Raw genomic sequence first — 9,304 nt, 5'->3', positions numbered from 1 at the left:
CTTTCCTAAATCCATACGTCTCTTTTGGCCTTCCTAGCCCTGGGCCAAGTTCCTTCCTCTTTGCTCAGTTTTTACCCCTTTCCTTCATTCTCCCATCCAACTTTCAGTCCTTCCTTTCTCATGCCCCAGTTAGCAGCATCTGAAAATTCGAAAGGTTTGTTACTCGTCTATTAATTGTATTCCATTTACTTATTCAGTTCTATACCTGTCTTACCTGTGTATGGAAGAACAGCTGGTAGCCAAGGTGGCACCAAGAATCCTAGCAGCTCTCACTTGACGTATCCGTAGTAGTCGGCAATTTCCATTTCGTTTTCCCTCTCGGTGAAAAATTGCAGCTTGCCCGAAGAGGTGTATCTGGCAGCATTCTCCCGTTGTTGTTGAGCCCGCCTCTTCATGGCCTCTCGCTCTGGCCTCTGCTCTTGTTCGATGGGCTTTGACATGACTGGCTCAGGCACGTTGGGTTCCCTCCATGGAACTCGTTGCTTGCTGAAGTCTTGGAGTAGAAAGTGGGTTTGGAGCTTGGGTGGGGACTGGCGCTTATTCACAGCAGGGGGAACAGGCTCCCGCTGGAGAGGAGCGCCAGATGAAGTTTTGGAGGGTGCAGGCCTAGGAGCAGCAGACTGAGGGACACGAGGCTGGGTATGGTTGGGCCAAGCCGGTTGGGTTGGGTTGGTCACAGTTGGCTGAGCTGGTTTGGCGGGGCCTGGCAAAGAGGCAGGAGCTGGCTGGGATGAATTGGCTGCAGCAGGTTGAGCTGAGTCAGTAGAACCAGGCTGGGCACGGTAAGCCCCAGCAGGCCGATGTGAGGCCAGAGACTGTGGCCTCCGAGGAGCGGGTCGAGCTTGAGGCTTGTCCCAGGCAGAAAAAGGCAGAGGTATCAACTTGACCTTCCCAGGAGGAGGCCGCTCATACTGGGCTGGAGACGGACACTCTGTTTCAGCACTGCTGTCTGGTTTCTGGGCTTGGACTTGCGTTTTCTCAGGACCCTTCCCCTCACGTGGGGTATGCCGCCATGGCTGGATAGCTGGGGGTGGCTGGGGGTCTTTGGGGTTGCTTGACTTTCCCAAGAGCCGACAGGAAGAGAGCCCAGTTTTCGTCTCATTCTTCTTCCCCAGCGCATGAAGAACCTTCACAGACTCCAGCATGCGCACGCCAAGGGAGGTTCGAGGCTTTTGAAAGCTCTGTTGGAGAAGCTCAGTTTGGTGTTCCTTTCGCTTCGTGTGGGGGATTGCTGGCTTCTCTTCTGCCTTGACTTTGTTCCCTGACTGCTTGTTCTCCTCAGCCTTGTTTCTCCCTCTGGTCCTTTTGGTCTTTTCCTGCCCGTGGCTCTTAGTTTTGCTGATCTTTCTGGATGCAGCTTTCTGAGGTTTGCCTTGAGAGTGCTTGGCCGTGTTCACAGGAGCCCTGTCACTGACTGCAGCGTGGCATGTAACCACTTCTCCCCCTAACAGGCACTCTGGATTCTTTGGCTGGATTTTGGCCTTGGGAGCGCCACTGATAGGCTCAGAGGCTTTCTGTTTGTTCTTCCTGGGTTGATCAGAGGGAACCTTTATGACACTTGGCTTTTCCTGCACCTGATTCACCTTAATGGCTCTGGTGTCTTTAGCTTTGATCACGTTGGGACCTTGGGATTGATCAAGATCTTTCAAAGGATTAAAGAGCTGGGGAAGGTGAATATCCTCCGCCAGTGTAGTAATGTCTGCAAGACCACTGCTAGGTTCAATCCCATTTTCAAGTGTCCCTAGGTCCTGACGACTCCGGCTGTTCTCTCCCAGATCAGCATTTTCAGAACCAGGCTGCTCCTCTTGGCTGAGGGGATCGGTGCAGGCCAGCGGCTGGTGAATATCAGGGATTCCTAAAGGGAGTAGTGGAGGATCTTGGTTCTCTGTTGGGATCTGGTAGGCATCCAGAGGCTTTGAAAGCTTGGTTTTGATATCATCCACGTGCTTACTCTCTATTTGTCCCTGGCTTGGAGCTGGAGGCAGGGCCAGGAGACGCCTGGCACTCTGGACTGGAGCTGTCACTGAAATGTCCCCAAGTTCAGATGGTGGGTTACTCTCAAGTATGTGGCTGTTTCTGCTACTGCAGGACTTGGGGAGTTCTTGACTTTGTGTCACACAAAACGTCTGGCTTGGAGGTTGCAATCCCAGGGAATTTTTCATCACCAGGGGGGAGGTCTCCATCCCTACAAAGGGATCAAGGGAGAAGTCAGTCCCTGGTAAGTGAGATGCTCCCCCTAAACACCAACACAGCAGTCGTGTACCTTTCAAGGGGTTCAGGGGCAAGATGGGCAAGGCATTTCTACTAACTCTTCTTAAGGATCACGGACAGTGCCCTATGCTACGAGGTAAGCGGTGACTGTTGTAATTCTTACTGGTGAGCCTTTCCTGTCGCTGATTCTCGGCTCGCTTTGTATTTCATAGGACTGTTTATAAGTCCAATACAAAATGAGTCTTATTTTTAAAAACCTGAAATGTTTTACAAAGCCTAGCATTCTCATATAGGGTCCTTTCCATTCTCCCCACTTTCCCGAGAGGCCAAGAACACGTCACACCATGAACTAGGAGAGGGGGTAGAGCCCTTGCTGATGAAATACATCAACAAAGACAGAGTCTTAGCCTGCTTGCTCTCTGGACAGGATCTCGGACCACAAGGTCTTCAATCCTGGTATAAATGAAGGAAGTGAGGACAGTTCAACTGGCACTCTCATAACAAGAGTTCTGAAACACCTTCCGAAGAGACTATAGCAGTAGATGAGGGAAGGGAGTGCTACAGTGTGGCAGTACAGGGGGAACGATCGGCTACAGCAGTGAAAAGTGTGGTACCGATTGGTGTGCTCTCGGGGTTCTTGTACATGTAGCATAGATGACCTCTACAGTGGCCCTCCCACCGTCCCACCTGCATTAGGTGTTCTTTTTTTTTTGTAATTTATGTTTATGTATTTATTTACTGTTTGAACTTATTTATTCTACGTATTTATGTTTTTGGCTGCACTGGGTCTCTCATTGCTGTGCACGGGCTTTCTCTAGTTGGCGGCTAGCGGGGGCTACTCTTGGTTGCGGTGTGCGGGCTTCTCATCGCGGTGGCTTCTCTTGTTGCGGAGCATGGGCTGTAGGCACGTGGGCTTCGGTAGTTGAGGCTCACGGGCTCTAGAATGCAGGCTCCGTCGTTGTGGCACATGCGCTTAGTTGCTGCACGGCATGTGGGATCTTCGCAGACCAGGGCTCGAACCCGTGTCCCCCGCATTGCATTGGCAGGCGGATTCTTAACCACGGCGCCACCAGGGAAGCCCTAGGTGTTCTCATAGAGAGTCTAAAAACAGAGGGCACTGAGCGAAGGTAGTGGTTATTAAAGGCTCAGGATCTGAATTCTACCTGCCTCTACACCCCTTCCCAGCTGTCGATTTGACCCCATTTTTGAATGCCGACCTCATTCTTCAACTTTCTCTGGCGTTTGTTATACTCACCTTGAAAACTTGTTTCTGTGATGCGTTGAGCAGACACAGGGTGGCAGACTGCAGAGGTGGAAGCTGGTGGTCGGATATTTGTGGGCTGAATCTCCTTCAGTCCCATTCCCATTTCTGGTTGCCCAGAGGCCCGACTTCCTGTGTATGACGCCGAGCCGTAGGATTGCGGGCAGGAGCCAAGTTCTCCATACAGTAAAGACCCCAGTGTGCCTTGGTTATAGTAATATACCTGGCTCCCTTCCTGGCAGGGAAGTGGCAGGCGGCTCTGCCCCTGATTTGGAATCTGAGATGGTGTTCCCTGAGCAAGGCTGGCAGAAAGCGATGGATGTAGAGGGACCATGTTCTTGGCGTCTGAAGTTTTATCATACTGGGCTGCCAGAAACATGGAGGAGGCAGCTGTGTGGCGGTCAGTGAGTGCCAGAGTAAAGTCTCCGAGTGAAGAAGAATTCTTTTCAGTGCTTGCTGTGATGTCCCACTCAAGAACACCTGGATAGGAAGCAGCTGAAGTGGAGATCTGGCTGTGGTCAGTAACTCCAGATAACATAGTCGTGCTAGAATGTTGGTAAAGGTAGGCACTACCCATGAGTGTCTGGAAAGGGGTACCGGTAGCCGATGCCGAACTGACGGCAGGGGCAGAGACTCTGGAGAAGTTGCAGACACTTCGTGTTAGGGAAGTTGCATTGCTCACCACAGGAGGAGAATGCTGCAGAGAATTTAGAGTTCCAAGTAGAGATGGATGTTGGAAATTTTCTGTAAGAACAAGAGGGTCATGAAAAACTCAGGGAGGTTGAGAAATTCTCACTACGTTTGAGGAACGGCATCATCTGAAGGTTCTTGCTATCAGGACACCTCTACTATCACTACTTCCTGAGAAACCCAAAATCAGACAGTTAATGATGGCTGTAAGGACTGAGCAGTTTTCCACTCTTCTCTATTAACTGCCTGTGCTCCCATCTTGGGCACAGACGGGCAGAAGAGCCAAGTGGTATGGTTCAGAGATTGTTCTCTAGGCTGGAAGCAACCTTCTCCCTGCCCTGTCTTTCCCTTCAGCCTGCACTCGTATTGACTTCTATGCTATTTCCTAGACTGGAAGCATTTTAGAACTAGGAGGCCCTTAGAGAACTTCGATGTTCTCAGTCTCATTTCGTGAGTAAGGAAACTGAGGCTCAGAGAGGTCGGGTTGACTTGTTCAAGTTCTCTCATTATGTTAGTATCATTACCAGGTTTCAGAACCTAAGTATCCTGACTTCCTTGCCAGGACTCCACTCTGAGCATGATACTGCCAGAAAGCAGGAGAAATAGAACTTATAATATAGGCATTTTTTTTGTCCATTAGAAAACAGTACGGCTATTACCATGGTCGTCTTCAGTGTCTCCCTTTGCTTGTGCAGTTCCCACGCTATTACCTAGAGGTGACGTACAGCTCAGTCCAACTGGTGAATTGAAAGAGTCATTTTTGCCCTCTTCAAGCCCGGTTTCTCATCCTACCTCAAAATGATTACCCGAAAGTGGATTTCTTAAGTGCTTTTGGAAAGGGAAGAGTTATCTGATTACTTCAGATTCCTCACCTGTAAAGTGGTTATAACACCACCACCAATAATAATAGCAGTAATAATTAATAGATGAATAAGCTGATCTGTTGCGTATGATTTATATGGAGGAAGATACAATAAGTTCTAGAAAGACAAAGAAAAATCATGACAAGCATATTACGTTAACGAAAAAGAAATCCATAGATATTAATGAAAACTGGGGTATGTGGCAAGTATCGAAGCCTAATGAATTTACTAACAAATGGCATTCTGTACCATCCATGCAATATTATGAAAGTGAATTTTGCCCACTCTAGTTTAGTGAATACTATTAACCAGAAGACACGATGGAGGTGATAGAGGTGAATGAATTCCTAGCCAATGCATACAGACAGAGAAGGTATGTCAGTAAAAAATGCATAACAAGCAACAGAATGCAATAAATGTGCATGTATAGGTAGCCACAACACATATAGACAAGTATTTCAATGAAAACCGGTACGAAGCAGACAGCAAAATAATAAGTGTAAAAGAGTTTCATTATTGTGCTCCTTCATATTTTTACCCAGCAAGTAAGAGGTATTAAGCCTAGGAGAAATATATATTTCAATGAATATAGCTTATATAATAAGCAGAAAGGAAGCTTAAAATGTATCAGGAAGGTTTTTGGATTTATCCTAGAACTTAGATTAGAATCATCTTCAGCATCCAAGAAGATGGCATCCCAAAACCTCAAAAAACCATCATGCCTAGAATCCAATTAAAAAAGATTTTCAAATGTAAGAAAATCCACAGGACTCCACAATATGGTTTTCGATAAACGTGGATGTTTGTTTGTTTTGTTTCTTTGGCCGCGCCGCGTGGCCCTGGCCGTGAAAGCACCGAGTCCTAAGCACTGGACCGCCAGGGAATTCCCTAAGTGGGGGGAATTAGAGATGTGGGGCTTGACTTTTTCTTCTTCTTCTTCTTCTTCGGTAGCTAAGCTCTACAAGCGAACGATGGCTGTTGATCAATGTGCTCTCTGTGTTAGGAAGGAAATAACTGTAAAAATGAAAAGCAGCCTTGCCTTAGAACCTACATATCACACCAAGGAAAATAGTCCTTCTGATTCAATTTAGAAGATATCACTTAAAATGTTGAATTGGTGAAATGTCTACCTAGTTTAAAAATTAGAAAGAATAAAACACTGAAAAGCAGCCCCCTAGATAACCACTGTGGTTGCTTGTTTATAGGAGGCATCATTTCTAAAACGTATTTCTAAAATGTTTATATTCAAAACTGTCAAGTGGCCAACTGTATTCAGAGAAGCAATAAAAGAAAGAAAACGGAGTATGACTTTTCTGATAAGCTGCCTTTCCTGGTGATCCCCTGTTCTGGCCTTACTTTCCTTCTTAGTCTATTAATGTAAGGGTTTGCTACCATCAACTTGGTTTTGCCCTGCTCTGAGCAGGTTTCCCTCTGTGCTGTTTCTGCTTTAATTGAAAATCTTTGGTTCCCATCAGCATTCCATTGCAAACTCCGTTTTTCTTGAGAGCTCCTCTATGCTTTCCCTCTTCATTCTTACATTTTCTCCCATCTCTTGGTGCCTGTTGGCCTGTGCTAATGAAAACCATCCTAAACTTCCTTACGCTCGACTCTGTGCCTCCCTGTAGAGCCCAGTACTCTCCATCCTCTCTCCCTATTCTCTCTTTTCAACTAGTCGAAATCCTAGTGGAGGGAGACCATTAGAGATGAAACATCTTGGTATATATTGCTAGTTTTCTATGTCCCCTGGCTTTTCTGTGTTTCTGTTGAAACACTCTTGAGAAGTGTCTGATTTCGTTTTCTACATGGGTACCCTTTAAGGCTCAATACTGGAAAAGAAGGGGATCAGAGTGATCAACCCAACGTGGTATCCTAACGTAACAGTTAAGGAAAGCAACAGGCTTTGTGAGACAGCCAGTGATTTGTCCAAAGTCACACAGATAGTAAACGTCAAAGTCAAAAGTGAAATTAGGTCTCCAGACTTGTAGTTCAATACTTTCCCTCATTATTCCATGCTATTTTGAATCTCCTACTCAATTTAGGGGCAAAAGAAATCGAACGCAAAACTTTCCAACGTTTCTTTTCTTACCTGACATGGTCAGAGAAGAGGAAGCATCCACTGCAGGTACAAGGGATGAGGAGACAACACTAGAGGATGTCTGAGTGGCTGCAGCTGAACGGCGCACGTGTCCAGTACAGAGGTCACTGGTTACTGGTCCAAACAGCTCCACGGAAACCCCAAGGCTCTACCAAGTGGTAGTAGGTTTGGTAGGAGAGTGATGTCACAAAGCAGGCAGTTGAAAGGTATGAGAGAGCCAATAGGGAGGTCCGATCCCCAACAGGAAGGCGGGCTTGGGTGAAGAGAGTGTAGGAGAGCTAAAACAACACCTGAGTTTCTGAGCTCTGGGGAGGAAATCCTAGAAGACAGATTTACCTCCCCCAGGCTCTTCCATTAGGGAAATCATTGCCACATTTCTTACAGACGTTCATTAATACACTGAACTAAGAGTTACTTATATTCTACAGAGTATTCTATTTTATGTATCATATACTTAGAGCTATATAGATCTTCTTTAATTAATAATCCTTAGGAAGGAAAGAGCCATCTAGTTTGAACTATTACAGTTGTTCTGAAATCAGATGTGTCTAATGAGTGAACTGATAGCAGCTTTTAAGGAGCCAAAGTAGGGATTAAGAAGCTCTCTTTGTAACTTGGTTCAAGAGTAGGGTGAAGTTTCTTGAGTGTACCTTGTGGAGAATGTTGTGGTCCAAGGCTCTTCTCTTTTAGTTTCTTCTCCTTGACTCCTACCTTCCTTGGGCTGGGCTAGGCTGGGGGCCAGGTTGGACTTGCGACTTAACATTTCTCTTCCGCTTTCTCTTTTTTTTTTTTCTTCCATTATGGGCATTGCTTCGAGGACAAGCCTTGATCTTGCATTGGACGTTACTTCCTGTCAACTTCCAGCAGCAGGAGTCTTCTTTTCAGTGCTTGATGCTTCACGAAATAGACTCTGCCCGTTGGCAGCAAATACCAGAGAGCTAGGCGACAGAGCTGGTTGCAGACCTTTCCTCTTCCAGCCTTTGGTTGCAATTGTTTGGCCCATAATTTGCTAGCTCTAGTTCCTTGGGCCACACAGGTATCCTGCCATCTCCAGCTCTTGTTATATGTGAGAGACATTCTGAACACTGTCCCTTTTTCTTTGCACAGAAGTATATACAGTGTGGCAGTTACTGTAATCTCCTCCGCCTTGCAAACAGCCACTCTAGAATCTTGGACCTCTAGGACTCTCTGTCTTGCATGCTTGGGGGCAAGGCCAAGCAAAATGAAGAGGAGAATAATTAGAGAAAGAGGAGGACGTTGGTGGAGAATTGGGAGCAGGTAAGGTGAAAGGGCACAGGAGAAAAGAGATGCATGTAGACTTTTTGGTTTCTGTGGGAAACAGGTTGACACACTTGGGCCTCATTTGGTATTAACAGAACAGAGAGTTAAAGATCTAAGTAGCTAGATAGTGTGCAGCAACTGCCATGAAGTCTGTACACTGAAGAGAAGAGTCTCACATCTAGTTTTCATTTTGTTTTATGTCATAGTACCTTATTTATAGCATTCACTGGTGTGTTTGTAGAATACAGATGTTTTCAAATGCTCTGGTTTTGTCTACATGGTTATCTCCTTGTCCTGTTTGTAAGGAATCCAACATTGTAAGACATATTGCATGTTTTTCTCTTGACGATTGTTGACCTTGAAGCGTCATGAACTAACTTGAGCTGTTGGATTCTGTGGAGAAACGTTCAAAAGGGTCTGTGAAAAAGGCACTGTGGTGAGTCGCATTATGCACCCGAGCGTAAGGAGCAAGATATCTGCCACCAGCCCAGCTTGGCCTGGATTGCCTCTGTTTTAGTTCCCCTGGTTAGTGCTTTTCTCCCTAACCACTCTTGTGACTGTGATAATGTGAGTAAGGGCGGAGTTGCTAATGATCTATGTGTGAGGTAAGCTGGTTTGAGGGAGGAAATCTATGGACCTAGTCATTTTCCTTGGTGGTAAGCTTTCAGGGGTGCAGAGATGGATCTTCCTGGGGCCTTTTCTGGTCCCAGGAAGATATCGCATAGATGGGACCTCCCAAGACACACATTGAATCTTTAGGCCTGTTTTTCCTATTATGAGGTACGAACGAGTTTCTTCACTGATGGGGATGATGCTTATCTGAGAAGAAATTGTGAAAGGTGGTGTAGTGTAGAGGTGTGGCTTAAGCTTTTAAGTTTTCCTCCAGGTTTTTCCCCTAAGCTT

At 46.3% G+C, this 9,304-nt stretch overlaps 1 pseudogene across 1 annotated transcript; it reads right to left on the bottom strand.

The window, feature by feature from the left end:
• Positions 1 to 269: 269 nt before the first annotated feature.
• On the bottom strand, positions 270 to 7,195 carry LOC309621751 (uncharacterized protein C2orf78 pseudogene; annotated as a pseudogene). The gene is made up of 3 exons: positions 7,112 to 7,195; positions 3,525 to 4,216; positions 270 to 2,177 (listed from the first exon to the last, which is right to left on the bottom strand). The product of its transcript is annotated as an uncharacterized protein C2orf78 pseudogene (transcript).
• Between the last annotated feature and the right edge of the window lie 2,109 nt (positions 7,196 to 9,304).

The sequence above is a fragment of the Balaenoptera borealis genome (assembly GCF_965194805.1).
Source record: "Balaenoptera borealis genome assembly, contig: HAP1_SCAFFOLD_947, whole genome shotgun sequence".
Classification (NCBI taxonomy): Eukaryota; Metazoa; Chordata; class Mammalia; order Artiodactyla; family Balaenopteridae; genus Balaenoptera; species Balaenoptera borealis.
This window is presented reverse-complemented; position numbering and strand designations above follow the sequence as displayed.